The sequence below is a fragment of the Lissotriton helveticus genome, chromosome 3_1 (genome assembly GCF_964261635.1).
Source record: "Lissotriton helveticus chromosome 3_1, aLisHel1.1, whole genome shotgun sequence".
In the NCBI taxonomy this organism is placed as follows: Eukaryota; Metazoa; Chordata; class Amphibia; order Caudata; family Salamandridae; genus Lissotriton; species Lissotriton helveticus.
Window position 1 is genome coordinate 716,216,250 of NC_136061.1, and position 27,933 is coordinate 716,244,182.

At 48.1% G+C, this 27,933-nt stretch overlaps 1 protein-coding gene across 5 annotated transcripts in view; it reads left to right on the plus strand.

Annotated features, from left to right (window-relative positions):
• The first annotated feature begins 2,834 nt into the window (after positions 1–2,834).
• Positions 2,835–27,933, plus strand: part of TCP11L1 (t-complex 11 like 1) — a 262,173-nt gene continuing 237,074 nt past the window's right edge. The window contains exons 1-2 of one of the 5 annotated variants that reach the window (XM_078680862.1): positions 2,894–3,157; positions 27,072–27,221. The gene's annotated coding sequence lies outside the window, so the exon portion shown is untranslated. Of the gene's footprint in view, positions 3,158–3,286; positions 3,568–27,071; positions 27,222–27,933 lie in introns of those variants that run through there. The other 4 variants (XM_078680861.1, XM_078680863.1, XM_078680865.1 and 1 more) reach the window with 4 other exon arrangements.

The window sequence follows — 27,933 nt, forward strand, 5'->3', positions numbered from 1 at the left end:
CAGGGAAGGCATGGCTTGGCAGTTCGGGCTGGACTGTTCCCATGAGGCACAGGGTCAGACTGATTTGCATATAGCCATGTCTGACCTGGGCTGGCAGAGTGGGCTAAAGAACGGTGATGGATTCAACCCAGATCTTCTGACTGGGTGTGTGTAATCCCCTGGTTTCCTCAGGATTGGGGCAGCTCTTAGGCTTCACCCTTTTCTGTGCCCACAACAGAAGACAGAGAGGTATGTTGTCGTAAGTAGCTTTATTGAGAAAGAAGTGTCTAAACACACGTAAGAACCCTCAAACTTGTAAGGCTAAACAACAGCCCTAACATGGTTTTAGATTCCAACCGTCCTCTGCATGAATGCCGGTCCCGACATTCTCCAACAGAGGACCCCGTGCTAAGCAGTGGCCGACAATGCCACTCGAGTAGAATCTGATGGTGAAATTCCACAGATCGTCCTCCGCATGAGTGTCGGTCCCGACACTCCCCAACGGAGGGCAAGCACGCTTAGGTGTAGGGCTTCTTGAGGTACCCGTCTCCTCACGCTCGAATCCCTTACACGGGGACAGCGGCAATGTTTGAGCAGCCTTAGCGTCTCTCACGCTCGATAAACCCTCGAGCAGGGACAGCGGCAATGTCTTCTCAGCCTTAGCGTCTCTCATGCTCGATAAACCCTCGAGCGGGGACAGCGGCAATGTCTTCTCAGCCTTAGCGTCTCTCACGCTCGATAAACCCTCGAGCGGGGACAGCGGAAAAGTCTTGGCTGCCTGAGCGTCTCTCACACTCGATAACCCTCGAGCGGGGACAGCGGAAATGTCTGGGCAGCCTAGGCGTCTCGCTCGCTCGATAAACCCTCGAGCGGGGACAGCGGAAATGTCTTGGCTGCCTGTGCGCCTCTCACGCTCGATAAACCCTCGAGCGGGGACAGCGGAAATGTCTGGGCAGCCTGGGCGTCTCGCTCACTCGATAAACCCTCGAGCGGGGACTGTAACAGAGTCTCTGAAGCACTCGGCTTCCTTTCCGCTCGATAACCCTCGAGCGGGGACTGGGGCAAGGAAATAAGGGAGGTGGAGCGTTTCGTGGCTCACGCTCTTTCGAGCTGGGACGGGAGACTCCAGGGACAGCGGCGGATACTTTACGGCTTACCCGTACTGGCTGCTTGCTGTCCGTCTCCTTGGGTCAACGTTGGTGCTCTCCCTCGGGAAGGGTTCTGCCTCTGGAACTCGAATATCTGACGCCGCGTCCCGCCACCGCTGTTTGTTTTAAGGCGGCTCCAGCTTCCGTCGCGCGCGGTGCCCTCCTGGGTAATGTAGTTCTTGTGGAGGGCGTCGCGGGATTTGTAGTTCGGAGAACGGATCGCTCCGATTGCTGGACTGAACCGCAGTGTCCTAACAGTGTGAGTGTTTGATTGGTTCAGATGCTCCGTCCATCACCACCCCCTTTTGTACCGCTTTTGGCCGCCATAAGTGTGGCAGGGTATGCTCAGACGTGAGTCCCTTGCTCACTTTGCCACTGGATTCAAGCAAGCCGGGCTGAAGACGGCTGTAATGCCAGAAACCGGTCCTCCGAAGCTTGTTTCCGGTCCAGGGAAGGCATGGCTTGGCAGTTCGGGCTGGACTGTTCCCATGAGGCACAGGGTCAGACTGATTTGCATATAGCCATGTCTGAACTGGGGTAGCAGAGTGGGCTAAAGAACGGTGATGGATTCAACCCAGATATTTTGACTGGGTGTGAGTGTTTGATTGGTTCAGATGCTCCGTCCATCACCACCCCCTTTTGTACCGCTTTTGACCGCCATAAGTGTGGCAGGGTATGCTCAGACGTGAGTCCCTTGCTCACTTTGCCACTGGATTCAAGCAAGCCGGGCTGAAGACGGCTGTAATGCCAGAAACCGGCCCTCGGAAGCTTGTTTCCGGTCCAGGGAAGGCATGGCTTGGCAGTTCGGGCTGGACTGTTCCCATGAGGCACAGGGTCAGACTGATTTGCATATAGTCATGTCTGAACTGGGGTGGCAGAGTGGGCTAAAGAACAGTGATGGATTCAACCCAGATCTTTTGACTGGGTGTGAGTGTTTGATTGGTTCAGATGCTCCGTCCATCACCACCCCCTTTTGTACCGCTTTTGGCCGCCATAAGTGTGGCAGGGTATGCTCAGACGTGAGTCCCTTGCTCACTTTGCCACTGGATTCAAGCAAGCCGGGCTGAAGACGGCTGTAATGCCAGAAACTGGTCCTCGGAAGCTTGTTTCTGGTCCAGGGAAGGCATGGCTTGGCAGTTCGGGCTGGACTGTTCCCATGAGGCACAGGGTCAGACTGATTTGCATATAGCCATGTCTGAACTGGGGTGGCAGAGTGGGCTAAAGAACGGTGATGGATTCAACCCAGATATTTTGACTGGGTGTGAGTGTTTGATTGGTTCAGATGCTCCGTCCATAACCACCCCCTTTTGTACCATATTTCAAGAAGAATCAATATACAACATGACACTAATAAAAAAACAATGTTTTAGAAACAATCTGTACATTTCCCACCTCCAACGTTCAGAAAGTAAATTTTATATCTTCTCGAAGCGATCTAACAGCAACTTCATAATGTAAACATTTGAAAAACACAAAGAAAAGCAATGCAGAACGCAGGCAGTCATGTAAACACTGAAATGTTTACGAATTAGAAAGCTTACGAGCTCAGTAAAGAAACACAAATCTGATATCTGCTGCGTCTAAAACATGTCCAAACGATTTTACCAACGTCTGGATTGTATGAAGACTAGATAGGTTCAAGTAATCGACAAGGACGCCCAGCTCTGACATCTGCAGCGCTCTGGGATCAGCTGCTTCGGTCTGTTCAAACAAGGGCGGAGTTTAATTTCCGGAGACGTCAGGGCCTAGGATTCTATAGGATACCCAATAGTAAATAGAGATAATGGCTGCTCCCTGTGCTGTCTAAATCGCTGCAGTGTTTTGAGGGACTCTTTCCGCGGTGGACTTTGAGGGGTGCCTACTGCTTTCAAGGTCCTGATTGCCATTTAATTCCCGGATTTTTATTGTGATAAAAGTAATTGACTGTCGTGAGGGCAGGAAATCCCATAGGGGTAGACCTGCCACTCACCCTCCCACCTTTTCCCCGTCTCCTGCTGTGGTTTACGTCATCTCATTTTACTGCGAAAGAGGTAAGGCGAGCTTCACTCTAGTCTCTTGGGGTTTGTTTGCCATTTGATTTCTTTCAGTTATGCCTAGTCATGCATAGTTAGATGGCTGCATATCAATTCGCTAAGGAGCTCCCACGTGTCTGTTTTGTGTACATTTTCGCTTTTATCCACCTTTAGAACGCATCCTTTCCATGGACCTGAGGCACGTGCATCTCTCCGATCCCATATAGCCGCCTTTTTAATTGCCTGTGCTTTGGAGCTGTGAAAAGTTGCATTATTCGTTGTATTAGTCGGCGTTTTGTGTTTATTAAGAGCTAAAACTCAAAAGTAACCGGTGTCTAGCTGCTGCTGCGGTGCCAGACTAGAAGGAGGAATCTTTCGAGGCTCTCCCAGACGGTGTGCATCTTCAACTCGTGTTTCCATCCCGTGAGGTGAATGCTTCGCTTCTCTGTGTACTTTTATAATTATCTGGGGACTGTGAGGTTCAAGTTGACCATAAGAGGAGCATTCTACTTGCTTACAGTTCAATCGCTCCAGTTGAAAATAAAACTGTATAATGGCATTGTCCCTAGAGTAGTAAACACATCTCAAATTGTCCCATGCCTAGTCTGGTAAACAATAGTGTTCGAAGGAATGCTTGAAATAATATCTGTTCAGTGTTCTTTCGTCTCTTTCCAGACAGAGACTAGCCACATGCAAAACAGATTTGGTCTTGCTCCAGCCAGAGCAATCCAACCCAAACGTCCAGGTCGATGACACTGACGTCACTTGTTATTATAATACTTGCAGTTTTAGATTTCCCTTTACAAATGCAGAGCTAAAGGTTCACTTGCCGGAAAGAGGAGTTGAGGGCGGCGTCTCAAGGAAGCTGGCGAGAGGATTCGATCTGGTGAAGATATATTTTACTTCTGTCAGTATGACGAGATTGGACAGTATATAGTGGCATTTGTGCAGGCCATTGACTGTACAATGTAACTCGCGTGCACCAAGTAGTTAAACGATGTAATTCATAACTGAGAAATAACTGCAATGGATAAAATACAACGTTTCCTAAACAGCTTCCTATTATCAGTCCGCATGGGCCAGGTTTGCTGCTCAAGATTATCCGCATTCGAGGTACAAATTGGATTTTCTAGTTTTGCAATGTTGGCAGAGTTTGAAGTAGAGAATGATTACGTGGCTTGTCGGTACTTTAAGCTACCATTTACACTTTATTTTTAGTTCTGTTTGTGGGGGGTGTTGACGTGGATTGTAACACAGCAGTGGTTGTAATGCATTCATATATGAACCACAGTATTGCCGCCTGACTGTCTGACTATTTTCCCGGTGGCAAAGGAGAGCTTGATGTAAATTCCAGTATCTTCTGCAATGCCTCTTCAAGCCTCTCTCTAGTTAACCGTCCCACCGTCTTGTGAAATAGCTTGTCTGTGTTGTTATTCAGTTCTGTTCCATTAGTTGGCTTGCTTTCTGTCAGATTGATGCCTTTTGGCCTTCATGCTTGTCTCCTCTGCGAATGCTCACTCAACACCCACCTGTCCCACCAACCCACTGGTTCATGAAGAACACGTTCTCCAGTATTCACCATGAGCTTGACAGCTTTCCTGTGAGTTGGGTCCGTTCAGTTCTCCAAGTTTATGTCGCAGGCTGTTACTTTTGGGACTTTTCTGTGGGATCTGCAACCAGTGCACACTCTGCCAAGTGCCTCTCTGTGTAGGCATTCACCAGAAATATGTCCCACTCGATGCTCGGCCGCAAGAACTACCACAGGACATCCCTGCCCACAGCCTTTCACTGGATTTGCGTGTATCACCACCTGTCGGCCAGCACTCTATATCCGGTGTATTGCTGTGAAAGATTTCTTGTAGTAAGGTTTTTGGGCCAGTATTTGTTCTTATCCGACACTTAGGTCCACAAACACCATCCTTTATGAGTGGGAATTCATCTCAGTGTTTCACTGAAAGTGACTTTGAGCTTGTAAATTAACTCACTTCCACTTACAAATTCACCTGTAAGGCTGACTTTTGTGTCAGTAAATCTTCACAGTGCAGGATGTTGTAGACTTTTGTAGATGAATACCAACAAAAACACACAAGTTTGTGGGTATTCACAAACTCTTGAGAGACACGTTCCCATCCTGCATACAGCTGGCAGATGTGAAGCGGGTGCATCACAGGTAGGTAGATCAGATTGTTTTTTTCTTTTCTTTTTCACTTCAGGTAATTATATCAAGGGTCATTTTCAGTACTTAGGTAGTTATAGCTAGGACCAACCTTTCTCCGAGATAAGTGTATTTTGTTTTGCTAATAACTTTGGCGATGTTTGACAAATCTTCCCGAAATGTTCCCAAAAAAGTACCCTACTTTCCTAGTTCTGCATGGAAAGTTTCATGGTGATCATCAGGGGGGTGCGGGTTGGGCGAAAGGTCCCAAAACACTTTTTTCCCAATGCAGTGTCTATGGGGATTTAGCAGTTTTTAGACATGGCTACATCTGGAATCACTGAACCGAATTACACCAAATTTGGCAGCAAGCTGGATCTTGGTCAAGAAAGATCTCTTTTTGTAATTTGGTGTAAATCTGTTCAGTAGTTTGGGAGTTATTAAAGAAAGAAATTCATAGATACCCAGGGACGCGCATCCTTCGTGGCTCTACCTCGGGGGATTTGTGAGTCCCTCAGGGGAGCCTGTGTCAAAGACCCTTGGCAGGGTCACAACATGTTGGTATGAAGTTTGGTATGGACTTTTGAATGGATATTATTCTCAAAGATTGTTACAGAGTAGTGTGCAATGTATTTTGAAAAGTGGGACTAGTACTTCAATATTTTACAAATCCTGGTAGTGAAAAACTCCACAATTCGTTTTTCACTACTGCAAGGTCTAACTCTCCCATAGGATAACATTGCAGTTGCCTAATTATATTTTATAAGTTTAATTTCCAAATGGGAAGAGCGATCCAATTCATGTTTGGTGTCTCTGGAATCATCATTTAAAATCCTAACTTATAGTGAAGTCAGGTTTTAAATTACAATTCTGAAAATGCCACTTTTAGAAAGTTTGCATTTTCTCGCCTTAGCCATTTGGTGCCTGCAGACTGTCTCTGACTGGGTATAGGTGACAGTTGGACTTATTGTAGCTTAGGTGTGACTGGATCGGCCATTACTGGTGGGAGGAAGGAGCTGGGCACAGCCCCACTTACACTTGAATAGGCTGTGTACTGCATCTACACACAGGGCTTCATACCGCATGTAGTTAGCCTGTAGCTAGGGCAGGGAAGGCAGGGCATCTGTGCACTTCAAAGGCAGGCCTCTAGAAGCTTCTCCCACTTCAAAGAGAACTGCTGTGCTTTTACAAGGACTGCTACTCTGAAGGAACTGCTACCCTGCTGTGCTGACTTGCTGCCCTCTTGCCTGGAGAAAAAGAACTGGACCTGCAACTCATCGTGAATCAAGAACCCCAGAGTGACTCATAGGGCTCGTCTGCTGGCCTCCTCTGAGCCTCAAAGACATAAAAGGCTCTCCAACAGCTCCTGGACCCGTCTTCAGTAAGTTCCTGACCTCCAAGTGGAGCCTCTCAGGTCCTGAGCCCTTGGTGTGGCTCTTGAGCTCTCGAAATAAAGCTTTTCGTCTCTTCGCAAATGGGCAGGTTCACACCGGAACTGTGTTTCTCGCTCCAAAAGTCAGTACAAGCCACCGCCAGCCTGTCTCTTCACACAGCAGCATCAACAGCCCGTGGAGGACCATCAACATGAAGCTCCAGCCTGCCTGTCCGCGACATCGGACTGCTCTTAACCAACTCTGACCACCGCCCGCAACACACTCATTGCTCCTGGCGACCCTCTCCATCGTGAGCAGGATTCTTGGCACAAAACTTGAGAAGTTAACATTTCAGCGGGACTTACCTGGGACTGTATCCAACCCATGCTCCATCGCGGTCTCCCTGAACTTTTGACCTTGAATTTGAATTTTGAATTTAAAAACACTTATAGAGCGCACTTTTACCTAGCGGTTTCATGGCGCTGAGGACTTTTTAGAACTCAAATGGCAGCAATGGAAAGACTAAGCTGGAAATGCTTGCGAAAAGAGGTGAGTTTTTAGAGCCTTACGAAAATCGCGGACCGCAAACTTCACCCCCCCCCCCATCCTCATCTTCCTGAACCGAGGAATGGAAAGAAGGTACTGAGAGGAGGAGCGGAGTGCTCTGGCTGGTGTATAGCTGGAAATAGCCGAGTTTATAAAGGCTGGGGCAGTACCAGCTCGAGCCTGAAACGCCGTACAGCCCAGTTTGAAAAGGGCCCTCTCCCTGATGGGCAGCCAGTGCAGGTTCTTTAGTACAGAGGTGGCATGATGGTTCTGAACCAGCTGTAGGCGTCGAAGAGCGTAAGCCGGAACGCCATTGTACAGGATGTTACCGTAGTCCAGTCGTGATAGGACCATTGCCATCATGATGAGTTTGAGAGCGGGAAGAGAAAAAATCTAGAGATTTTCCTGATAGTACGGAGAGTGAAGAAACAAGAAGACACCACCATACTGATCTGAGAGTGCAAAGTAAGGTTTTGATTTAACGTGATCCCGAGTGTTTTAACAGAATGTGAAGGTGAGGTGGGGGACCAAGTGAGGGGGGCCAAAACATGGAAGTCCAGGGACTGGATGCACCACCAGTCAAAGCCAGCTCAGTTTTGTCTGGGTTGAGTTTGAGGTGGTTGAAGTTCATCCAGTCCCTGATAAAAAATCAAATTGATTGGAAATTAAAAATAGATTCGGGAGAGTGTGAGAGGTTGAAGATCAGCTGGAGGTCATCTGCATAATTATAGACAGTGACCTCCAGTTGTTGTAGAGCAGAAATAAGAGGGAAAATATAAAGATTGAATAGAAGAGGAGAGAGGGAAGAACCCTGGGGACACCACACTGTACCTTGCGTGAGGAAGAGGAGAACCCTTCTAGATGGACGGCTTGGGTGCGATCCCTCAGGAAGGAGGCGAGCCAATCCAGGGGAGGACCCCTGATGCCCGCTGCCCTGACACAGGTGAGAAGGATGGAATGATCAACCGTGTCAAAGGCAGCGGACAAATCTAGGAGGACCAGAGCCTGAGGATGGCCCCCATCCATACCCTCCCTGAGGCTGTCCAGGACCGAGACCACGACCTTCTCAGTAGAGTGGCGGGGACGAAATCCAGCCTGACAGGAGGCCAGGTAGCCAGTGTCCTCCACAAAGGAGCTGAGGACAGAGGCGACGTGGCATTCCAGGATTTTTCCCAGGTACGGGAGAAGGGAAATAGGACGATAGTTAGTCAGGGGGACGGGGTCAGCACCGGGTTTTTTCAGGAGAGGGATGATTATGGCTGATTTGTGGAGCTCTGGGACTGTGCCAGTCCTGAGTGAACCGTTCAGGAATGCCAAGGGAGGAGAAGGGCAAGCCCGGAAGATTTCCCTCAAGATAGGCGCTGGGCATACATCTAAAGGAGAGCCAGACTTGACTTTCGCCGCTAGCGAAGATAGCGTCTCACTGGTCAGTTGAGGGATGTGGTCTAAATGAAAACTGTTGGGAGAGGGTTCAGGGGCCGGGGGGAATGGGGGAATGGGGGGGGGAGGGGGTATGTTAGCCTTGATTGCTTCAATTTTCTCCACAAAATAATTATTTAGGGAGTCACAGAGGGCTTGGGAAGGGGAAGGTTTTAGGGAGGTTCTGTCTGACATGGCCAGCTCATGAACGGTGGAGAAAATTTCTCTGGACTGGTTTTCCGATGAAAGTATTTTATCGGAGAAATAAGCAGTCTTGGCTGAGAGGATTGCCTTTTTATATGCGTTAAGCAGGAATGAGTAATGAGTTTTTAAATTTGGGCAGTAGGAGCGCCTCCATGCACGTTCAGCCTGGCGGGTTGCTAGCTTCTTTCCCTTAAGTTCATCAGTGAACCATTTGTTGACGTTGTGGGCCCGTTTCACAGCAACACGTTTCAGGGGAGCTACCTGATTACAGGACCTGGATAGCCAGTCATTAATGGTGGTAACCTGGGAAGATGGGGAAAGTGTCTCCAGGGCCGGGTAGGAATTTTGAAGAGTGAGGCAGAGGGCAGGAATATCGGCCTTGTTCCAGTTACGGGCCCAAATGTTCCTGGGAAGGGCTGGGCGTTTGGGCCGGTGGAGATCAAGAGTAAACAAAATCAAAAAGTGGTCGGACCACAGACACGGTGTAATAATAGGGAGGGAAACCGAAATGTTCAGTGACCAGATTTGATCAAGAACGTGACCCTTAGAACGGGTAGGAGCGGATACGTGAGAGGTAAAATTAAGGCTGAGGAGGGAATCTGTGAAGGTCCTGGATGCTGCGTCTTCCGCAGGATCAGAAGGCCAAAAATTAAAGTCACCAAGGACCAAAACAGCAGAGTTGTTGACTGTTAATGTGGCCAGTAATTCCTCAAACTCCGTTAAGAAGTGGGGGGTAGAATAGGGGGGGCGATATACGAGAACACAAGTGATGGGAGTTTGAAAAGAGGCTGATCGCATCACCAAACACTCGATTCCCTTAATAGCCGGACAGGAGAGAGTTTGGAAGTGGACGTCTGACCGAACAATCAGGGCAACACCTCCACCTGCCCTACCCGGCGGGCGATCGGCCCTTAGGGCATAGTAAGTGGAGGGTAGTGCTGCAAGAATGTTGGGAAGGGAATCGGGACAGAACCAGGTTTCAGTCAAGAATAACAGATCAGGTTTGTGGCAATCCAAAAAGTCGAAAAGTTCAAGTTGATGTTTCACAGCTGATCTGGTATTTAAAAGGTAAGCTGAAATAGCGGCCACTGGACTGGAAGGCTGGCCAGGTTCTAGTGAGAGGTGGGACAGAGGAGAGGGGGGGGGACAGGTGGGAGCAGTGGGGGGAGTGGACTGGGGCCGAGCGAGGCCGAGGTTGGAAATGGTGGACGCTGAGGCTGCACTGAGGGTGCCATAACTTTGGAGACCGTGGAGTTCGCCTGAGGAATAGGATATAAATTGGACATAGCGAGGTGCCCCTTGCCCCGGCCGGCCGCGGACGGGCGCAGACGGGCCTGCCTTTGGCGCGCCTTCGGCGCGTCCGCTGCGCGTGCGCATGGAGCGTCGCTTTTGAGGCCTAGGTGCGCGTAAACTAGAGCGCTGCCCTAGGGAATGGTCTGCCCCTCCAAGATGGCGGCCGCAACCCCGTCAGCCCTCCGGATCAAGCGGCACTCAGCCGTGCCGGACCGGTGGCTAGGGGAGCGGCGATATAAGTGAGGAAGCAGCAGCCAGGTAGGAGAAAAACCAAAAAGCAGTTTTTAAAATACAGCACGATAAAATAATGAGCGAGCCCACAAGCACCGCCGCAGCCGCGAACCAGCTGCCACCAGGTTCAGACCATGACCCGGTCCAGCTGACCAGATAGCTGCTGTTGGCACGTTAAGCTTTTAGGCACTATATTGCAGTTTATTCTTTAAACATTCATAACTTCTGTCCTACTGATTTTAGATTTTTGTTGTTTTGGACCTGTTTTAGTTTTTACATTTTGCTCTATTTTTCTAACCTAGAATGGGATTTGTTTGCATGGTGTTTTCACTGTTTTACTGTTTGAAGTGTTGCACAAATACTTTACACATTGCCTCTAAGTTAAGCCTGACTGCTCTGTGCCAAGCTACCGGGGGTTAAGCACAGGTTAATTTGGGATTTGCTTGTGCTTACCCTGACTAGGATTGTGGTTGCTGCTTGACCAGGTCTCGCACCCCACTCAACCAGTAACCAAATTTCTAACATGGCAAGCGGAAAAAAGTTAGTGGCCAGGTAAATTACATTAATTATATTAACTTAATAACAATTCTTTTATCAATCTATCAAGCCACAATAAAATGGAGACTATTCTACCCAGGGCCGGACTGGGAATCACAACCGGCCCCGGCAAAGTACTCGGCCGCCCCGCCCCCTTCCCCACCCAGGGGGTGTGGGGGGTTGGAGGTGCCGCCGAGCTCTTTGCCGTAGCCGGTGTTCGGCCAATTTTGTTACAGGGCCGCGGCCCTGTAACAAAAAAGGGCCCTGGTGGCCCAAAGCCGCCCCCCATCCGTGCAGGGCACTGGGGGATTGCCCCCCTATGGCCAGTCTGGCCCTGATTCTACCACATCTTATATCTGTAAGGATGAGGCATCAGTGAGTTTGGAAACCCAAATTAGCCCCTGTTCTTATGTAACTGCTTGCCCTCTGTCAATCTTAAATTTACTACTACTACTATACTTCAGATCTATCATCAATATTACTAAGAAAAGCAGTCCGGAAGGGCCTCCTCTCACTGTCTATAATGGCACTAAATGGTATTGTGATTGTGGTACGATGGCTGATACCTAGTAGAATAGCTACATTGATTCTGATTGCAACTGGTACTTTAGCACCATTAGTTCTACATAATCTGTGCTACACCTTAAGGATGCATGTTTGCTTTGCTGGGGATTGCATGGTATGGGTTTTGAAGTTGTTGTATGAGTAAGGGAGTCTCTTGAGGTGGCAAGTTGTATTTTATTGTAACATTTGTATGTGTGGGCCACTGAAAAGCTTACCCACATGGACTGCAGGCCATACGCATAGGTTGTGTGGTTGTAATTGTGTTTTAGAGTTCTGTGTGTGATAACCACTGAAGTGCCGTTATCGTGGTATAGGACACAAGCCTGGTGGTGTGATGGGTGAGGGTATGTGCGATATAGATGCACAAATTATAACTGGAATAAGACTAACATATCAGTAGCTGCGCAACACCAGCTAAGCCATAAGGGCAAAGGGCTGTTCAGTGTGTGTACACCAAAAAAAGAAGAGGTAATAAGAGTAGGCCGAGTAATCCATATGTCATCAAGCGCTGAGCAGAGATGGTGTTTAATGAGTAAAAGGATGCCAAAAGGGCAAAAAGTGCAATTGGTAATATAAGCAGTAGTCAAGAGAAGGATACTGTTTACAGCTCAACAAATGCACCCAATGAAAAAGGAAGGAAGTGGAAGAGTAATCAAGGCTTGCAATCTAAGCAGAAACTATGCAATCTTTAAAAAGCCCAGATCCCACGTACTTCTGCTAAACCAACATTTTTGAGCAGGGTTTAGCAGTCCAAACCCCTCTCAAGCTCCTGAAGGCTTCCAGAGGTGGACCAACACCAGTTGGGAGAACCCTAGTCTGGTTGTGGCTCAGACCCTAGCCAGACTGGCACCCTGCACATGTGAGAGGGAGGAACAAAGAGCTTGGTCAGTTGTTGCCCTGACAGAGCAAGCGGGAACTGACCCGCCTTATGATGCCCTTCTGACCTCACCCTTTCATTTGAGCCAAATATTTTTCTTAGATCTCAGAGACTGTTGCTCTCTTTAGTTTACATTAAGGTGGCATTCCCCTGCCATTCTAGAATATCGTCACTTTCATTATTCGTAGTTAATGACATTTCAGGGTAATTAAGAAACAATGTGGTGAAAAAGAGATTTCTCCCCCTCCCCTTTTACCTTATTTCAGCTAGGACAGCAGCATGGCACAGATTTGGTAGTTCTAATTTTGTTCAATATTAGCCGAGCTCTATGAAAGGTACTCTGTGTATTACTCGTCCTCACATGATTGCATTGTCTCTGTTTTATGCCATCAATTGAGTGCTACTATAAATAGAGCTCATTCTTGCTGTAATGCGTATGTGTTTTTTGCAGAGACTTGGCATGGAATGATGATGCAGAAATGAAGGATGATATTTACAGTTGTTGACTTCACACACAAGCATTGTCGCCTGCTGAGCTCTATCTGCTCACAGTTCTCTACTGTATAGCAAGGGCGTTCCTTCTTGCTCTAAAATACAGATTAAATGCATACAATAATATGAGGTTGAAAATACACAAATTCTATCTCCTCCATCCGTTCATGGGTTCTTTAGCAACTTCAATAGGGTGTGTTTAATTCCATGAGCATGCTCTGTTCAAATATATCAGTCGAGAAAATGTTCACTCCCATATTTCATTTCCTCAACCCCAAAAAAACACAGAGAGCCAATAGGCAAGAAACAAATATTTCAGTTACAGGCAAACTGCAAAATTAATCTTACTATTGCAATAAGTATCCTCTAGAAAAATGTTCTGGTTCGTTAAGTTAATGACAAAGCCAATAGGTCTAGCTTTGTGTTGACAGTGAACAACATTTCTTTGTTCATCATGAAAATGTGTTTAGTGTAATGTAGTCTTAGAAACGTGGAGTACTGAGAGGCCTTGTTTGCAGCACACACAGAAGGAAGAGCTTCACCTGTCTTCTTAAAAGGGGTACTAAGAGATGTTTTTATGACTTTCATGATGACAACAGTTTATAAGTTGTTACGTTGATTATAGAGTAAATGTAGAGATAAGAAATAAGCATAGTTGACTTTGTTACTGGAAATCACACGTTCTTTTGCAACATAACCGGCTTCAAGTAAGGACAGAATAGGGGAAAGATCCTTTACAACGCAACTTTTACCACGCAATGCTTTTACATCGCAACTTTTACAACGCAAACCATTACAACGCATTGCGCTGGGGGGCGCTCTAGGTTAGGGAATAGATTTAATTTACTATCCAAAACCTTCCCTACTATCCACTGGGACTGGAGTTGGAATAGTAAATTAAACTATTTACTATCCAGCACCCCAAAGCGCTATGCGTTGTAAAGGCATGCGTTGTAAAACTTGCGATGTAAAAGCATGCGTGGTAAAAGCATGCGTTGTAATGTCATACATCCACAGAATAGCGTAGTCCCTGCATAGAATATTATTGTCCTTGCACCTTATGTTTGAATGACCATCCTATGTATGATTATGGCATATTAGAATACACAATTCAGGACTAATGGCAACATTCCAAAAATATTACACAATATGGAATATAGGCATTTATATACTTGAGAACACTTATGGCTTTTTTCCTTCTCCCATGCCATTCTGACTCGCACCTGGTAAATAGTAATCCTTCTGGGCGCTATGCTTTTAGGGAGCACAATTTACTGTAGTATTCCACTTTTTAGACCTTGAAATGGGGAATACATAAAAAAAGACTGCATATTTGTCGCTTTTTTTGGTGCTCAAACTCAAAATGTGTTTTTTGTTGTTTTTTTAAACAGGGGTCTTACGGCTGTATGTTTCGATGAAACTGATAGTGTACCACTCTTAAGTGACAGATTAAAAATATCAAATTGGGCCGGATATATTCCATTTTCACTTTTGATCAGTAAGGCAAGAGGAGCAAGGTCCACGGAGGAACTAGATTTGACTGTTTTCATAAGTTCTTCAATATCTTCCTTCCTAACGTCAGGGAAGGCTTATTGCTCCTGCTTGACCATGTGGTCATGAGGGAAACTATTCACTAAGTCATAATGCTCTACTTTCCCTACAAAAGTTGCAAAGATATTATTAACTTTTTCAAGGAGGTAGTTCACCAGCATATTTTATCGAGATTCAGATGGCAAGCTCACAGAATGCTTCTTGGCAGGTTTCATAAGAGAATTAACTATTTTAAATAGTTCTTTTGACGAGTTTGATGAACCGTAAATCCTCGTGCCAAAATGGGTGCTGAGCTTCTCCTATAGCATAGCGGTATTTTTCACTGATTTCTCGTAGCTTAATTTTCTGATTTTTACAGCCATAGCATGACTACAACCGGGCAAGGTTGCCAAGGCAAGACGGGTTCCCATCCTCATTCTGTGAGAATTTTGCCATGCAGCTAGTACCTCTTTCCAACATCCTGTATAACTCCTTTGGCGATACCGACACCCTCAAAGCCACTATGAGGGAGGCAACCATGGCTGTGACTCCCAAATCTGGAAAAGGCCCCCACCCTGTGATCGCCTTCCCGGCCTATCTTATTGTTAAATGTAGATGTTAAACTCTTTACAGGCATACTCGCAACAAGCCTTAACCTGTATATGCAGTGCTTGATCAACCATGACCGACCAAGCCGAGTTCATACGGGAAACAGCCGTTACATCGCAACTTTTACAACGCACTTCTATTACAACGCAACTTTTACAACGCTGGATCCATTACATCGCATGCCTTTACAACGCATGACATTACATAGCAGATGCTATTACAACGCATGCCATTACAACGTAAGTATAGGTAAGTATATAATTTTATTTTATATTTTATTTAACATTATTTAATTATTTTATTTAATATTAAAAATAAATATATTTGTTTTTTATATTGGGTTTGAGTTTTGGGGTACAGGGGTATTTTTAGGTTTCAGGGTTGGGTTTGGGTTTTGGGGTACAGGGGTATTTTTAGGTTTCAGGGTTGGTTTTGGGGTACAGGGGTATTTTTAGGTTTCAGGGTTGGGTTTGGATTTTGGGGTACAGGGGTATTTTTAGGTTTCAGGGTTGGGTTTGGATTTTGGGGTACAGGGGTATTTTTAGGTTTCAGGGTTGGGTTTGGGTTTTGGGGTACAGGGGTATTTTTAGGTTTCAGGGTTGGGTTTGGGTTTTGGGGTACAGGGGTATTTTTAGTTTTCAGGGTTGGGTTTGGGTTTTGGGGTACAGGGGTATTTTTAGGTTTCAGGGTTGGGTTTGGGTTTTGGGGTACAGGGGTATTTTTAGTTTTCAGGGTTGGGTTTGGGTTTTGGGGTACAGGGGTATTTTTAGGTTTCAGGGTTGGGTTTGGGGGTACAGGGGTATTTTTAGGTTTCAGGATTGGGTTAAGTTTTGGGGTACAGGGGTATTTTTAGTTTTCAGGATTGGGTTTGGGTTTTGGGGTACAGGGGTATTTTTAGGTTTCAGGGTTGGGTTTGGGTTTTGGGGTACAAGGGCATTTTTAGGTTTCAGGGTTGGGTTTGGGTTTTGGGGAACAGGGGTATTTTTAGGTTTCAGGGTTGGGTTTGGGTTTTGGGGAACAGGGGTATTTTTAGGTTTCAGGGCTGGGTTTGGGTTTTGGGGTACAGGGGTATTTTTAGGGTTTAGTTTTAAAATAAAATCTTTTATTTTAATTAAAAAAATTAATTTTAATAATTTTATTATTGATTAAAAATAGTTCTTTATTATTGAAAGTTCTTTTAAAAATAAACTTAAAGTAATATATGTACTAAATAATTATTTAAAAATAATTTAATTTATTTAATTAATGAAATATACATTAATTACATTTAAAAAAAATAATATACTTACCTATACTTACATTGTAATGGCATGCGTTGTAATAGCATCTGCTATGTAATGTCATGCGTTGTAAAGGCATGCGATGTAATGGATCCTGTGTTGTAAAAAATGCGTTGTAACGGAGTGCGTTGTAATATTTCGCGTTGTAACGTCATACATCCGTTCATACTGGAGAGGGACTAGGGACAATACTAAAAGATTGATGCACCTCCGAAACAAAGTGTTCCGGTCCCAGACACCTGCTCTTCTTATGTAGATCGACACAGAAACTGCGTTCAACCACGTGCACTGGCCCTTCCTTCATCTAGTACTAAGTTCCCAGTTCCAGAAACGGGTGTGATCACTAAACCCATTTACAGCTGCACTGTATTGGTCTTAACCTTAGAATGCTCTCTACGTAGTAGCTGTGAAGAGCATCCTTCAGGCTTAGTCCAGAAGTGTAAAAGAACCACACCAAGTATTTATAAAAATATGTATTTATTATATAATACTCTCTAACACGTTTAGATATGCTTGGAACAACCCAAGGTGAGTGACTTTGAACTCCACGGAGGGCGTGTGCAGTGTGGGAACACGACGCCATGCTCCGTACAACTCGACATGCAAGTCATGTTTGGATTTTTTAAGATTAAGGACCCTTCCCAGTGGACCCTGAAGATGGCCGGTGGAAGACAGAAGGTTGGAGAGCCATGCCACCCGTGGATACCTTAGTACCCACTTTACCTTCACCAGGGAAGACTATTGCATATGTGTGAAGTGGTGTCGGAAACTGCAGTCGAACCCAATGGAGGACTTCAGGGAAGTGCCGCTGCTGACGAAGGAGAAAGCGTCCGGTGGAATCCGAAGGTGGATTTTAGATGAGAGGTACCTGCAAGCAGAGGGGACAGAATCTATGTCACTCAGGAATGACCAGGAGACTTGGCAGGTGAATGCCCTCCGATGTCGGGTGTTGCAGGATGGGTGACGATGACCCTGACTCTGCAGCTGTGAGGACCAGGCGAGGCTAAGGTGGACCAGGAGCCATGCATGAGCTGTTCCACGAAGGATGTCGAATGCTGAGGGGTTGGTGTCTGGCACGAGCACCAACAAGCCTTGGCAAATGCAACCAACGCAGGCAGTGAAGAAGGAGCAATGTCGGGACCAACAATGTCCAGGGGACTCACCACAAGCAGGAGAGTCCGGGCAGGCCAGAGCAATAAGGGGAGCCCAAAAGAAACAAGTGTGACCATCAAATAGACCCAGAGGCCGCAGGCACTGGAGTCGAGAGAGAACCTCAAGCATCCCACCAAAAGATGTAGGACATGATGCGGTGTGGCTGAAGACTCTGGTCACTGGAGGTACTCAAGGATGGGGCAACTTGGAGCCCGAAGATCTTCTTAGAAGGAAGCCAACAAGCCTTTGCAACTGCAAGTTGACGCGGTGCACAGTGGTTCGGTTATTGCAACCCCCATGAGGGATACTGGCCTCAAATTTGGTGAGAGGGCAGGGCAGGCTTCTGGAGCTGTGGAAAACCACCTGTGTTGCAGACCCTGCGGAGTCCGGAAGAGCTCAGGATCAGCAGACCGGTCAATTTAGTTGCGGTGCCTGCGAATGCAGGTGAGTGACTTCTTCACTTCAAGGGAGATGCCTTCCGGTGTCTTTGATGCCCACAGGCCATGGAAGGTTCCTGTATGGTGCACAGGCCGATTCGGGATAACCGCGCTGCTCTCTACTCATCCAGCTTTTTCGTCTTTCGGATCGCGTCTTCCTGACTTCCGTGTTTATCACGTGACAGGGGTCTTAGACCTCGACGTCTTCTTAGTACTCGAATGTCGACGTGTTGACGCCGATCAAAATGACTGACTCATAAACATGCCTGACTTCCTCTACCTGTTGCCATAGATATGGCGTCCCCTCCTGTCTCAGCTGGGCACTTGAAGTTTTTTCAGCATTTTAGATTGTAGAATCCAACTGTAGCAACACTGTAAAAGTCCTGTAGTAACTGTATAAGTTCAAGAAGAGTTTTAAAGGCAATGCATGATTTCGGAGAACTCGTTTAATCCATTGTCAGTTGTGCCTAATTTCAGGATGAATTTAGCTTCAAAATTTACCAGCAGTGTGTCTCTAATTTGGCCTTTCACATGTTTAAGCACTGTCCACTTTATTTCATGTGGTCCGTGATTTTTTGCAATACAATGCTTCACCATTGGTGCAGTCAACACTGTGCTTAAACATGTGAAAGGCCAAATCAGAGAGGCACTGCTGGGAACACGTCGACGTGCGAGTACTAAGAGGATGTCAAGGTCTAAGACTACGGTAACGTGATAAACACAGAAGTCAGGAAGACGCGATCCGAAAGATGAAAAAGCCGGATAAGTAGAGGGCAGGGCGGTTATCCCGAATCGGCAGAATTGTACCATACAGTGCATAAGGTAACAACTGACCCACAGTGCCAATAGCATGCCACAACAAGGGAAGTCTGCTTGCAGCAAATCTTACAGCGGCAAAACTGAATTTAAATATCACTGGGTTAAGCACGGTTTGCGAGACCCCATTATCCAAGACCAGAAGCCCTCACTGTCCACCGCTCAGGGGTCGACTCTTTCACATCCTTTATGTGATTTCCGAATTAAACCGAAGTCCTCATAACCATGTAGTGCCTACCCCTTCCACATCCGTAACGCAGGGGCGTAACAAACTCCCCCGCAGCCCCTGCGGTTGGGGGGGGCCCCCAGTCTCCAGTAGATGAAGGGGGCCCCTCAGCTGAGCTCTCCGGTAGAGAGCTGTGTCTCTCTCTCTAAAGCAGCTGCTGCTGTCTGCAGCCTGCTCCTCGCGCTGCTGACCTTTGACTGAAGAGAAACAAAGTATCAACTTCCATTGTTTCTCTTCAGTCAAAGCTACGAGCCAGGCCCGGAAAGGGGAGGGGGTGGGGGCCCTAAGATAGTGCATTCTCCTCAGGGCACTATTCCTTTGAGAAGGGAGGAGGCCAGGGCTGTGAGGGGTGAGGGGTGGGGGAGGGGGGTTGTCAGGGTTTGGGGGCCTACATGGACTGGGGACCTCTTAATGTGATTGTGGCACCCTTAAAAAAACTATTGTGGCACCCTTAAAAAAACTGTTTCCCTGCCCCCCCCCCCCCTACAAGTTAGCTAAAGACACAATTACAATGCTGAAGCTGGCTCTGTGTTTCCAAATCAGCATTTTAAAAGCATGCTTACCTTTTCTGGATGATTTCAGCCGCTCGACTACGCATGTCTAACATGCGAAAGTGAAAGCGATTTGCACACCCCTCTTGAGTGGGCCTCGGTAAATGTGGAGAGCTGGCATGCTGGCATGTGGCGAAGACGCAGTGTTCTGCTATGTGCTTGTGCACATGTTCCATGGTGAATTATAATTATTAGAAAGAACGCTCCTGATGCAGAAGCACTTCCTCAGCCACCAAGTTTGGGACAAGGAACGAGACAGTACGTTTCTTTTTATTGTTGAAAGGTGAAACAGGGGTCTCGGTGTAATGCGATAACAGGCCTGCAAATAAGGGAAGATTATCTCTGTTCAGGTAGCCTGTAGGTCCTTTCTCCAACATATGTGCCTGTGTAATATAATTTGTAATCACTGTGACATTTTTAAGAACTTTTATACATAATAGAAATTGTGTTTTCCGACAAGTCATGGTTCTTTCAAACAAAATACAATTTTAATTGCTTGCTTTATCGTAGTCAGTTTCACGCTCACCCTGACATCTGTTTAAGTCCTCCAAGTCATTTGTTATTCTCTCGGTGTACCAAGTCAACCTACCCTCTGAGTTCGGTAAGCTGAGTTACAGTGACAATCGTTATGTACAGCACATAGAGGTGTCAAAATGGCCTTTGCACAAACATTAATTTTATTGTGAGAGAAAAGCATCCTCATTAAAACATGAATGCATGTGAGGGTGATGTGCTATCTGCTCGCCCTTTTTTGGGCGATATATTGTTGGTAGTTCTTAGTATTTAGTATGTATCTTTGGCTTGGGATGGTGGCACTTCCCTTGTATAGCCAGAGTACATATGGATACTGGATGAAAACTGCAAACTGATAGTAGAGCACCTGCCATGCATTTACTAAAAATAAAAAGCTTGTCTATCAGGTCAAAATTATTTTGTTTGAAGAAAGTGATCAGCTTACGTTTTGGAGTCCAGGCGGAGGGGGAGAAGGGTGTAAGGCAGAGGGGAGAAGGGTGTAAGGCAGAGGGGAGAAGGATGTAAGGCAGAGGGGAGAAGGGTGCAAGACAGAGGGGAGAAGGGTGCAAGGCAGAGGGGAGAAGGGTGCAAGGCAGAGGGGAGAAGGGTGCAAGGCAGAGGGGAGAAGGGTGCAAGGCAGAGGGTAGAAGGGTGCAAGGCAGAGGGGAGAAGGGTGCAAGGCAGAGGGGAGAAGGGTGCAAGGCAGAGGGGAGAAGGGTGCAAGGCAGAGGGGAGAAGGGTGCAAGGCAGAGGGGAGAAGGTTGCAAGGCAGAGGGGAGAAGGTTGCAAGGCAGAGAGGAGAAGGTTGCAAGGCAGAGAGGTGAAGGTTGCAAGGCAGAGAGGTGAAGGTTGCAAGGCAGAGAGGAGAAGGGTGCAAGGCAGAGAGGAGAAGGGTGCAAGGCAGAGGGGAGAAGGTTGCAAGGCAGAGGGGAGAAGGTTGCAAGGCAGAGAGGAGAAGGGTGCAAGGCAGAGAGGAGAAGGGTGCAAGGCAGAGGGGAGAAGGGCGCAAGGCGGAGAGGAGAAGGGTGCAAGGCAGAGGGGAGAAGGGTGCAAGGCAGAGAGGAGAAGGGTGCAAGGCAGAGAGGAGAAGGGTGCAAGGCAGAGGGGAGTAGGATGCAAGGCAGAGAGGAGAAGGGTGCCAGGCGGAGGGGAGAAGGGTGCAAGGCGGAGGGGAGAAGGGTGCAAGGCAGAGGGGAGAAGGGTGCAAGGCGGAGAGGAGAAGGGTGCAAGGCAGAGAGGAGAAGTGTGCAAGGCAGAGAGGAGAAGGGTGCAAGGCAGAGGGGAGTAGGATGCAAGGCAGAGAGGAGAAGGGTGCAAGGCGGAGGGGAGAAGGGTGCAAGGCAGAGGGGAGAAGGGTGCAAGGCAGAGAGGAGAAGGGTGCAAGGCAGAGGGGAGAATGGTGCAACGGGGAGGGGGAGAAGGGTGCAAGACGGAGGGGAGAAGGGTGCAAGGTGGAGAGGAGAAGGGTGCAACGGGGAGAGGAGAAGGGTGCAAGACAGAGAGAAGAATGGTGCAAGGCAGAGAGGAGAAGGGTGCAAGGCAGAGAGGAGAAGGGTGCAAGGCAGAGAGGAGAAGGGTGCAAGGCAGAGAGGAGAAGGGTGCAAGGCAGAGAGGAGAAGGGTGCAAGGCAGAGAGGAGAAGGGTGCACGGTAGAGAAGGTTGCAAGGCAGAGAGGGAGAAGGTTGCAAGGCAGAGGGTAGAAGGTTGCAAGGCAGAGGGTAGAAGGTTGCAAGGCAGAGAGGAGAAGGGTGCAAGGCAGAGAGGAGAAGGGTGCAAGGCAGAGGGGAGTAGGATGCAAGGCAGAGAGGAGAAGGGTGCAAGGCGGAGGGGAGAAGGGTGCAAGGCAGAGGGGAGAAGGGTGCAAGGCAGAGAGAAGAAGGGTGCAAGGCAGAGGGGAGAATGGTGCAACGGGGAGGGGAGAAGGATGCAAGACGGAGGGGAGAAGGGTGCAAGGTGGAGAGGAGAAGGGTGCAACGGGGAGAGGAGAAGGGTGCAAGACAGAGAGGAGAATGGTGCAAGGCAGAGAGGAGAAGGGTGCAAGGCAGAGGGGAGAATGGTGCAACGGGGAGGGGGAGAAGGGTGCAAGACGGAGGGGAGAAGGGTGCAAGGTGGAGAGGAGAAGGGTGCAACGGGGAGAGGAGAAGGGTGCAAGACAGAGAGGAGAATGGTGCAAGGCAGAGAGGAGAAGGGTGCAAGGCAGAGAGGAGAAGGGTGCAAGGCAGAGAGGAGAAGGGTGCAAGGCAGAGAGGAGAAGGGTGCACGGTAGAGAAGGTTGCAAGGCAGAGAGGGAGAAGGTTGCAAGGCAGAGGGTAGAAGGTTGCAAGGCAGAGAGGAGAAGGGTGCAAGGCAGAAAGGAGAAGGGTGCACGGTAGAGAAAGCTGCGAGGCAGGGAGGGAGAAGGTTGCAAGGCAGAGGGTAGAAAGTTGCAAGGCAGAGAGGAGAAGGGTGCAAGGCAGAGAGGAGAAGGGTGCAAGGCAGAGAGGAGAAGGGTGCAAGGCAGAAAGGAGAAGGGTGCAAGGCAGAGGGGAGAAGGGTGCAAGGCAGAGGGGAGAAGGGTGCAAGGCAGAGGGGAGAAGGGTGCAAGGCAGAGGGGAGAAGGGTGCAAGGCAGAGGGGAGAAGGGTGCAAGGCAGAGGGGAGAATGGTGCAAGGCAGAGGGGAGAATGGTGCAAGGTAGAAAAGGGTGCAAGGCGGAGGTGGAGAAGGGTGTAAGGGGGAGGGCGAGAAGGGTGCTGCAAGGCAGAGGGGAGAAGGGTGCAAGGGGGGGGAGAAGGGTGCAAGGGGGAGGGCGAGAAGGGTGCTGCAAGGCAGAGGGGAGAAGGGTGCAAGGGGGATGGAGATGAAGTTAAAAATGTGCCCCCCAAAACATTTCTGCGGATGCCCATGGAACGCACACTACTTTGTGAGAGAGAGTGGAGAGAGAGAGAGAGAGTGGAGAGAGAGAGAGAAAGTGGAGAGAGACAGTGAGGGTGGAGAGAGAGGGTGGAGAGAGAGAGTGGAGAGAGAGAGTGGAGAGAGAGTGGAGAAATAGTGGAGTGAGGCAGTGGAGAGAGATGAGAGAGAGAGTAGAGAGAGAGAAAGTGGAGAGAGAGTAGAGGGAGTGGAGATAAAGACAGTGGAGAGAGAGTGGAGAGAGAGAGTGGAGAGAGAGAGTGGAGAGAGAGAGTGGAGAGAGAGTAGAGAGAGAGTAGAGAGAGAGTAGAGAGAGAGTAGAGAGAGTAGAGAGAGAGTAGAGAGAGAGTGGAGAGAGAGAGTGGACGGAGAAAGGGTGGAGAGAGAGTGGAGAGAGAGTAGAGAGAGAGAGTGGAGAGAGAGTGAAGCTAGGCAGTGGAGAGAGAGAGAGAGTGGAGAGAGCATGGAGACAGTGGAGAGAGTGGAGAGAGTGAGCGAGAGAGTGGAGAGAGAGTAGAGAGAGTGGAGGAAGACAGTGGAGAGAGAGTGGAGAGAAAGACAGTGGAGAGAGAGTAGAGAGAGAGTGGAGAGAGAGTAGAGAGAGAGAGAGTGGAGAGAGAGAGTGGAGGGAGAGAGAGTGGAGAGAGTGGAGAGAGAGGAGAGAGAGAGTGGAGAGAAAGTGGAGCTAGACAGTGGATAGAGAGTGGAGAGAGAGAGAAAGTGGAGAGAGAGACAGTGGAGAGAGAGACAGTGGAGAGAGAGCGAGTGGAGAGAGAGCGAGTGGAGAGAGAGCGAGTGGAGAGAGAGAGTGGAGAGAAAGTGGAGCTAGACAGTGGATAGAGAGTGGAGAGAGAGAGAGAGACAGTGGAGAGAGAGGCAGTGGAGAGAGGCAGTGGAGAGAGAGACAGTGGAGAGAGAGACAGTGGAGAGAGAGACAGTGGAGAGAGAGACAGTGGAGAGAGAGACAGTGGAGAGAGAGACAGTGGAGAGAGAGACAGTGGAGAGAGAGCGAGTGGAGAGAGAGTGGAGCTAGACAGTGGAGAGAGAGTGGAGAGAGAGACAGTGGAGAGAGAGACAGTGTAGAGAGAGACAGTGTAGAGAGAGACAGTGTAGAGAGAGACAGTGTAGAGAGAGACAGTGTAGAGAGAGACAGTGTAGAGAGAGACAGTGTAGAGAGAGAGAGTGGAGAGAGAGAGAGAGTGGAGAGAGAGAGTGGAGAGAGTGGAGAGAGTGGAGAGAGAGAGTGGAGAGAGAGAGTGGAGAGAGAGAGTGGAGAGAGAGAGTGGAGAGAGAGAGTGGAGAGAGAGAGAGAGAGAGAGAGAGAGAAGAGAGAGAGAGAGAGGGGAGAGAGAGAGAGTGGAGAGAGAGAGTGGAGAGAGAGAGTGGAGAGAGAGAGTGGAGAGAGAGAGTGGAGAGAGAGAGTGGAGAGAGGGGGAGAGAGAGAAGAGAGAGAGAGGGGAGAGAGAGAGGAGAGAGATAGTGGAGAGAGAGGAGTGGGAGAGTGGAGAGAGAGTGGAGAGAGAGAGTGGAGGGAGACAGTGGAGAGAGAGAGAGAGAGAGAAGAGAGAGAGAGTGGGGAGAGAGAGAGAGGAGAGAGAGAGTGGAGGGAGAGTGGAGGGAGAGTGGAGGGAGAGTGGAGGGAGAGTGGAGGGAGAGATGGAGGGAGACAGCGGAGGAGAGAGAGTGGAGAGAGAGTAGAAAGAGGGTGGAGAGAGAGTAGATAGAGGGTGGAGAGAGGGTGGAGAGAGAGTGAGACAGAGAAAGAGAGTGAGAGAGTGGAGTGAGAGTGGAGAGAGAGAGAGTGCGGAGAAAGAGAGTGGAGAGAAAGTAGAGAGAGAGTGAGTGTGAAGGGAGAGAGGGTGGAGAGAGTGGAGAGAGTGGAGAGAGAGTGGAAAGAGAGTAGAGAGAGTGGAGGGAGACAGGGGAGGGAGACAGTGGAGAGAGAGTGGAGAGAGAGTAGAGAGAGAGAAAGTGGAGAGAGAGACAGTGGAGAGAGAGTGGATAGACAGTGGAGATGGAGTGGACAGAGTTGAGAGAGAGAATGGGGAGAGAGAGAGACTGGAGAGAGAGTAGAGACCGACTGACTGACTCAGAGACTGAATACTGACTGACTGAGAGGCTGACTGGCTGAGAAACTGACAGAGAGAGAGAGAGCGAGACTGACTGACTAAGAGAGTGACTGACTGACTAACAGAGAGAGAGAGAGACTGATTGAGAGTGAGACTGACTGGCAGAGAGAGAGACTGTCTGAGGTAGAGAGATACTGACTGACTGACAGAGAGAGAGACAGAGAGAGAGACTGATTGACTGCGAGAGAGACTGACTGAGAGAGACTGACTGACTGAGAGAGACTGACCGAGAGAGAGAGAGACTGACTGAGAGGGGGACTGACAGGGAGAGAGAAAGAGACTGACTGAGGTAGAGAGAGAATGACTGACTGAGAGAGACTGACTGACTGGGAGAGAGAGAGACTGACTGGGAGAGAGCGAGACTGACTGACAGAGAGAGAGACTAAGAGAGAGAGACTGGGAGACATACTGGCTGAGAGAGAGACTGGCAGAGAGAGAGAGAGACTGACAGAGAGAGAGACTGACAGAGAGAGACTGACTGAGAGAGAGATTGACTGACAGAGAGAGAGAGACAGAGACTGACAGAGTAAGAGAGACTGACTGACAGAGAGAGACTGACTGAGAGAGACTCACAGAGAGAGACTCACAGAGAGAGACTGACTGACAGAGAGACTGACTGACACAGAGAGAGACTGACAGAGAGAGTCACTGACTAAGGGAGAGAGAGAGAGACTGACTGAGAGAGACTGGCTGACTGCGAGAGAGAGAATGCCTAACTGAGAGAGACTGACCGAGGGAGAGAGAGACTGTCTGGAAGACTGACTGACTGACTGAGAGAGAGAGACTAAGAGAGAGACTGACAGACAGAGAGACTGACTGAGAGAGAAACTGACTCACTGAGAGAGACTGACAGAAAGAGAGAGATAGAGAGACTGACAGAGAGAGAGAGACTGCGAGAGAGACTGACAGACAGAGGGACTGACAGGGAGAGAGACTGAGAGAGAGAGAGACTGAGAGAGAGACTGACAGAGAGCGGGACTGACTGAGAGAGACTGACAGAGAGAGAGAGACGGACGGACAGACTGACTGACTGACAGAGACTGACTGACTGACTGAGCGAGACTGAATGACAGAGAGAGATAGACAGACTGACTGACTGACTGAGAGACTGACAAAAAGAGAGAGCTAGAGAGACTGACAGAGAGAGAGACCGACTGACGGACAGACTGACAGAGAGAGACTGAATGACAGAGAGAGATATACTGACTGACTGAGAGAGAGAGACTAACTGACTGAAAGAGAGAGACTGGCTGACTGAGCAAGAGAGAGAGAGAGAGAAAGAGAGAGAGACTGTGATGGAATTGGGGTCACAGTGTGTATGAAACTATGCAATGCCTCTTAAGATTGCTATTGTCTACTAATAAAAATGTATTATCAAAATGTGCTCTTTGTAGTTACATCTGCTTTTGAAATACTGCATTGTCGCATTGTCTAATGATTTAAAACAGAAACGAGAAGGAGCAGTGGATGCTCTTTTTTCAAAACTGAGCGATGAGTGGGCCCAGTGTTGTATATCATGACTGGAGTTTGCATCAGGAAACCCACCTAAAATTGGGCAAACTTCCCCGGCCTACTGATGGCAGGGACCCTGTAATGAATGGACCACCACCTATGATAGCCTACTGGCAGACTAAGCCCAACCTCTAACTCCACCATCCAGTGTTACTTACAGCGGCTGTATTGGTGACAATGGCGTAACAATCGCCCCGCATCCCCTGCAGTATGGCAGGTCGCTGGCCTGAGAGCTCTAGACTGGCACGGAGAATGGGGGGGCCCCCTCCATGAAGTTTGCAGGGGGGCCCCCTCAAGTTTCGTTACGCCACTGCCGTAACGGTCCCAAGTCTTGTTTAATTTTTAATTTATACTTCTCTGATCTCCGAGATTAGTGCCTGATGAGGTATTCTATCTATTTATCCACAGACTACCAGCAAAAAAGCGTGAACAATGTGTTCCTTTTTGGAGAGGTGACTTTTCAGCCAATATAAGAGACTTTCTGTCTTACAATAGGTATGGTGTCTATATGAGTCTAGAGTGATGGAGTCCTCAAAGAATAGGTGTCACATTTTAGAAAAGGAAATTAATACACGCTCTCATTTTTCAATCGCAGTGTCCTACACTGAAGTTCCTTGCCCTGAGGAAGACCTTCTTTGAATCTTCACGGTCCCTACACGAAGATTGAAAAGCGTCAGCACACCCAGGTCCGAGAGGCACCTTCCTGGTGCAACCTCTACTCATAAAAGGGCACACCCTAGATCAGGTATGGACTATTAATGTCTCGGTGGCCAACTTGATGATCACACCCTGTGTCTGGTCTGACCATTTTTTAATTACATTTACTCCTGCTGATCTGGCCATTCCTAAATCCCAGGCCATTTGTGGGATATTAGTGATGAATTAAACTCATGTCAACACCAATGCCTTTTATAACTCACTGGCCCTAACTTTTCCTACAAAGCAGATTAACATTATTCAGCAAAAGGAAAATATCACAGTATGACGAGCAGATGCCCGCAATATACATGCTCCCCTTTGTAAAGTCAAGCTTGCCAGGTGAAATGATGCCCAGAAATGGTCCTCTGATGATCTCACACTTGCCAAATTAGCTCTTTGCCTGGCTGAACGTAACTGGTGAAGAAATTATTCACTGGATAAAAGGAAAGCCTAACAGACACAGCTCAAAATATAAAAAATTCTATTCTGTAAGCCAAAGCGGCCTTTTTTGGGGGGGGGAAAATGTGGAACTTGACTAACAAATCTAAGGATGTATTTGCTATTATGTCCGAACTATCAAACCCTGACAGAGTGACTGTAAGAATACCTCCTACTCAATCCTTTAGTGAAGCACTCAATTCATTCTTTGTTGAAAAAACAAAAGAATCAAAATTAGCATCCCTTTATGCTCCCCTTCTGGAAATTTAGGAATCCTAATTCTTTGGTTGAACTGCTTGTAATCAGTAAGGGATAGTTCA